Raw genomic sequence first — 6,700 nt, forward strand, 5'->3', positions numbered from 1 at the left:
TGTGTGTGTGTGTGTGTGTGTGTGTGTGTGTGTGTGTGTACAAGCATTCTGTGGCTTGCCAGTAGAGGTCAGTGGATACTTTGTGGAGTCACTGGTCTCTTGTCACCTTTGAATGGGTTTCAGGACCCAGCTCCAGTTGCCAGCTTGTGTGCCAGGTGACTTTACCCACTGGTAGATTTATTTTTAGTGTTTTGAGGATTCTTTATACTGCTCTAGAGTGGCTACACTGATTTGCAATTCCACAATCAGTGAACAAGGGTTCCTCTTTCTCTACTACCATGACAGCATCCGTTGTCAAGTTGTTTTGCTGGTCTTAGCCGTTCTGACAAAGGTGAGAGGAAATCTCAAAGCTGTTCAAGTTTGCATTTCTCTAATGGCTAAGCATGATGAACATTTGACTTATTTTCTGACCATTTTTATTTCTTCTATTGAGAATTCTCCCTGTAGATCCCTAGCCTATTTTTAAAATGTGATCTTTGTCTCTTTGACTCTTTTTCTTGTTGTTGGTGGTGGCGGTTTTTAGTTCTTGGCGTATTCTGGACATTCATCTTCTGTCAGATGTACACCTGGCAAATTCTCTCTTACTGTAGGTTTCTCCTTCACTTGGTGTTTCCCCAGCTGCACAGAAACTTTTCAGTTTATGAAGTCCCATTTGCCTGGGCAAATAGGGTCCTACTCATAAAGTCCTTTCCTTCTCCTAAATCTTGTAGAGTTCTACCCGTGTTTTGTTTTCCTACCAATTTTAGCACTTCATCAGGTTTCAGGTTTCACTCTTTGTTCCATCTGGGGCTAATTTTTTTTTTTTTTATCTATATGTAGACAGGGGGTAATTTCATTCTCTTTTTCCAGCATCATTTGTCAAATGAGGATGCTGTCATTTTTCCAGCGTGTGGTTTTCTGCCTCTGTCAAACGTCACATGGCTGTAGTTACAAGTATTCAAGTTTGGGTCTTCTATTTTGTTCCACGGGTCTATATAGTCTGGTTTTATGCCAGTAGCACATTGCATACATTACTATAGCTCTCTGATACATCCTGAGGTCTGGAATGGCAGTTCCTTCAGTGTCATTCTTTTTGCTCAGCATTGCTTTGGCCATCTGCAGTCTTTTCTGGTTCCTATGAATTTTAGGACTTTTTTTTCCCGGTTCTGTGAAGAATGATGTGGGTAGTTTGATTTAGATTAAATGTATAAAATGTTTTTGGTAGGATGGTCATTTTCACAATATTAATTCTGCAAATGCGTGAACCTGGGATGCCTTTCCATTTTCAAGTGGTTTTTTTTTTTTTTTTTTTTTTTTTTTTTTTTTTCAGTCTCTTCCTTCAGAGATTTGAAGTTTTTACTATAAGGTCTTTTACCTCCTGGGTTAGGTCTTTCCAAGACATTTTATCATCTTTGATGCCACTGTAAATGGGTATGTGTCCATGATCACTTTCTCAGAGTTTGTTGTGAGTGAATAGAAAGGGTACTGATTTTTTTGTAATTGTTGATTATTTCCAAAACTTTTCTGGTGGAAGTGTTTGGAGTTTCTTATGTATAGTGCTATATTTCCTGCCAATAGGGATACTTTGGCCTTTTCTTTTCCTATTTGTATCCATTCAATTTCTCCCTCATGCTGTATTGCTCTGGCTGGTGCTTCAAATACTACATTGAAAAGGAACAGGGATAGTGGACAGCCCTGTCTCGTTCCTGATTTTAGTAGGATTAAGTTTTCTCCATTAAGGACAATATCAAGCTGTTACATACAGCCTTTGTTATGTCAGGTGTGTTCCCTTCAATCCTTGCTCTCAGACTTTAACAGGAAAGTATGGTGGATTCTGGCAAAGGCTTTTTATTCGTCTGTTGAAATGATCGTGTAATTTTTGTCTTCATATATTGAGATGAGCATTTTTTTTTTTTTTTTTTTTTTTTTTGGTTTTTCAAGACAGGGTTTCTCTGTGTATCCCTGGCTGTTCTGGAACTCACTCTGTAGACCAGGCTGGCCTTGAACTCAGAAATCCGCCTGCCTCTGCCTCCCAAGTGCTGGGATTAAAGGTGTGTGCCACCACTGCCCGAGATGAGCATTTTTTAAGATGATCATGTAACTTTGGCTTTTGTTGCTGTTTCAATCTCACTTGTTATTTGTTGTTGATCTCATTTTGGTTTAACTTCAGTAGTTTGAATGAATTCAGAAATTCATCCATTTCTTTTAGCTTTTCCATCTTAATGGGGCACAGATTTTTAAAGCATTTCCTTATCACAGTCTACATTTCTTTGGTGTCTGTTGTAATGTTCATGTTGTAATGTCCCTGTTGGTTCCTGATTCTCTTAGTTTGGGTCATCTCTTAATTAGTTGGGCAAAGGTCTGTCCATCTTGTTTGTTTATCATTCCGAAGAGCCAGATCTTAGCTCTATTGATTTTTTTGTATTATTTTCTTTGTTTCTATTTTATTAGTTTCTGCTTTGATAATTTTACTATTGCTTGCTGTCTATTGGATTTGAGTTTGGTTTGCTCTCGTTTTTTCCAAATTCTTGAATTGCAGTATTAAGTCATGAATTTGTGCTCTATTTGTTTGTTTATTATCTAGGCACTCACGGCTGTAAACTCTCCTCTTGGGACTGTTTTTAATGTGTGTTGAAGGTCTGTTGTGGTGTGTTTTCATTTTTACTTAGTTCCAGAAGTATTTTGATTTCTTTAACCCATCTATAATTCAGTAATGAGTTGTTTGGTGTCTGTAACTTTACACACTTACTAGCATTTTTTTGTTTTGTTTTTCCATTCATTTTGTTTTATTGCATAATGGTTAAATTGGCTTTGTGGGGCTTATTTAAATTTTTCTGTATTTGTTGAAGTTTTCTTTGTGTCTATTTTAGAGAGGTTTCTGTGTGCTGCTGAGTAAATGTATATCCCTGGTGTTTGGATAGAATATTCTGTAGATACCTGTCAGGTCCATTTGATGGAGGATATCCTTTAATTCTGAGGTTTCTGTTTATTTTTTGTTCATTTGACCTATTAGAGAAGGTAGGGCGTTTTAAGCAGCTATTATTGAGTTTGTGTTTGTGTCTTTAATTCCACAGGTATGCTTTTTTATAAAATGCGGTGCACTCAAATTTCATGCATATATATTTAGTACTGTAACATTTCCCAACTGATTCCTGGATTAGTATGAAACACCCCTGTCTCTTTTCAGTTTTACTTTGAGGTCTACTTCATTGGGTGTTAGAATGATAACACCTGCCTGCTTCCTGATCTCATCTGCTGAGAATACTTTCATTCTTTCTCTTTAAGATGGTATGGATCTTTAACACTAATGTGCTGTTTCTGTAGACAACAGGTAGATGGGTTTTGTTTCTTAATAAATTCAGCAGGGTTGTTCCTTTTGATTGGAGAGTTGGGACCATTCATCTTTAAAGTTATTATTGAAAGGTGTGTCAATTATAGTCTTTTTCTGGCTTGAGTTCTTAGTCATTCTTTGTGTTTGATTAACTATAGCTTCACTTGTTTTCTTTCTAGAGCCCTAGGCTGTGCTTGTTCCTCTCTCTAACATATCGCTTCTAGTATTCTGTTTAACAGGTTTTGCTCGATATGATTTTTTTAAAGCTGTTTATATTGAGGAAAGTTTTTCTTTCTCTTCTAGTTATAGCAGGCACGTCTCTGAAGCGCTGGGGATCAAACTAAAGGGCCGAAACACGCTACGTAGGCCATCCTCTGAGTAGAATCTAAAATTCCTGATTCACTATGATCTTACCTTTTTGGAGGCCAGTATTTTTCCCTAAAACATATCTCTCCTTAACTAGTGTTTTATTCTGTGATGGTATTACTTGTTTTTGTTTTGTGATTCTTCTATAAAGACAATTGGTTTCAATTACCATATGAACTGGCTAGTTTTATGTCAACTTGACAGAAGCTAGAGTCATCAGAGAGGAGGGAACCTCACCTGAGAAAATGTCTTCATAAAATAGGGCCATATGCAAGCCTGTAGGACATTTTCTTAATTAATGAGTGATGTGGAGGAGAGTCTAGCCATTGTGTGTGGGGTCACCCTGGACCGGTGGTTTTAAGAGAAAGCAGGCTGAGCAAGCCATGAGAGCAAGCCAGTAACCAGCACCCCTTCATGACCTCTGCATCAGCTCCTGCCTCTAGATTCCTGCCCTGTTTCAGTTCCTGCCTTGCCTGACTGATTTTTATGATGAACTGTGACACGGAACTGTGAGTGAGATAAACCTCCTCCTCCCCAGTGGCTTTTGGTCACGGTGTTTCATCACAGCAATAGGAACCCTAACTAATTCACCAAGTTATAAATCCGCAGATAATTTTATTACTCAGATATTATTCTTATAGATATTAAAGAGTAGGAAATAAAGCATACAAATTACATCCTCATTAATTTTTCATTTGGAGTAAAAAAAAAAAAAAATGAAACTAGGGGCTGGGAATGTGGTGCTAGTGTTAAGGGTACTTCCCCAGCATGCATGAAACCCTGGGTTTGATCCCTAGAACCTCAGACACTGGGCATGGCTGTGTGTACCTGCAATCTCAGCACTCAGCAGGTGGATACAGAAGTTGGGTCATCCTCAGCTACAGAGTGAGTTTGAGGTCAACCTAGGCAAAAGGAGACCCTGTCTAGGCTGTACCCACTGATGTGTTTATAAAAAGAGAAAGAGATAAAGAGTATGTTCTGTGGGTGTGTGGTGAGGTATGGGGGAAGAGGATGTCTCAGCAGGCCCATGCTGAGGCATTTCTTCCCCCTGAGGGACCAGCCACACGAATAGAACAGAGTTTATTTGGGGTATGGGGAGGGGAGTTAAGAGGGTAGTAAAGGCAGAGAAAGGCAGAGAGAGGGAGAGAGTAGAGAAGTAGAGGCTGCCCATGAGCCCATGGAGAGAAGGGGAAGGGAAGGGGGAAGGGGTGAGAGGACAGAGGGATCAAGAGAGCAAGAGTGCAAGTGAGCAAGAGAGAGAGGAGGGGACAAGCAGCCCCTTTTATAATGGGCCAGGCCTACCTGGCTGTTACCAGGGAATTGTGGGGGTGGAGTTTAGACAGAATACTAACACCCACCCCAAACACACACACACACACACACACACACCTAACCAAAAAAAAAAAAAAAAAAAAAAAGGTAAACTAAACAAGTAACTGTTGTTCACTGACAGAGTGATATATTCTTTCACGTAAACCAGGTAGTGGGAGTGAGGTGGAAAAGTGGCTGTCATTTTCAACAGCATGGCAATGGAACACTTTCACTGATGAAGCCTGGTAGGTAAGAGCTTATGAGATTTGGGGTGTGGTGAGAAGCACTTTAGGAAGGGCCTCTGGATGTCTGCTAGTTTGTCCTTGACCCAGGTTCCCCCTAGCCTCCCAGACAGGGTTTCTCTTTGTAGCTCCGGCTCTCCTAGAACTCAATCTGTAGACCAAGGCCGGCCTCAACTCAGAGATCCACCTGCCTCTAACTCCTGAGTTCTAGGATCAAAGATATACACCACACTGCTCAGCTTACCATGGAGTCTTTCTTCTAGTTTTCCATCCATTAAACCCCACAGCTTTAAGAGCTTTGGGGTCATGGCAGTCTTGGTAGCAGTTCTGTTTTGTTCAACCTGTGTTGGAATGCAATAAAATAGCTAGTAGTGGGATGAGAATACCTGAACAGCATCACATGTAAGCCAAGGGCTTCCCAAGACAGTGACTGTACTTGAAAGGGGTGTGTGTGTGTGTTCCCCCAACAATATGCCCTGGGTGACTCACTCACATATAGAATTCCTTTAGTGTGCTAAACCCCTCAGATGCTCAAGTCCTAACTATAAACTGGTGTAATATCTGGCTCTAACCTACATGGCCTGTATGGATCCTACTAGCTCCGCCCACCCCTTTCTCTTTTTAATATGAGTCTCACTATTTGCTCAGGCTGACCACAAACTCCGCAGCTTAAATGATCCTCCTGCCTCAACCTGAGTAGCTCCCAAATAGGCGTATACAGAGGCACGCCAACACTCCCTCCTCATCTCTGTGCTGTAACTCCTCTCTAGGTGATATTCAAATGCCAGTAGGATAACATGCTAAGCCATATCTAAGTTTGGGTAAGACCATCACTGCTTTAAGGCCAGGGCGGTACTAATCGGACAAGCCTCAACTGCAATTGCTCCTCGGAACCATGACATCAAAATGCCTGTCGGCAGTTTTTCTCAGCTGTCTTGTCTGCTAGCCGCTGTTACTGCAGTGTATTGATGAACTCTCTACTTTTGCCTTTTCTGTCTTGGTGAATTATTTCACTGTTCCACATCATGGGTACCTGTCTGCCAGTGTTTGATACCTAACTGTTATCCTGTATAAAGAATAATGGGGGTTGGGGGGAAAGTCTACTTACTCTGTAGATACAATTTGTAGGGCGGAAGATCAATATTTTCTCTTCTGAGTTGGTTTACTGCACATCTGTGTAACCCTCAGATAGGAGGGCTGAATGCTCTATATTGTCCCTTCCTAATAGTAGCTAGTGTGTATAACGTGGCTAGTACAAATTGAATTGCTATAGCAAGCCTGTAAAACACGATATTTCAAAGCCAATGAAAAAATTTGACATGCTATTTTGTCTTTATTGGATTGCTTGTTAAAATTAATTTTATTCTTCTTGTTGCAAAAAATTGTACAAAATGTAGCCACTAAAAAAATTCGTCTGCCGGCTGGCTAGTTCAATAGGATAGCGATGAATAAGATCCTAGAGAAGGAAACC

The sequence above is a fragment of the Arvicanthis niloticus genome, chromosome 6, assembly GCF_011762505.2.
Source record: "Arvicanthis niloticus isolate mArvNil1 chromosome 6, mArvNil1.pat.X, whole genome shotgun sequence".
Lineage (NCBI taxonomy): Eukaryota > Metazoa > Chordata > Mammalia > Rodentia > Muridae > Arvicanthis > Arvicanthis niloticus.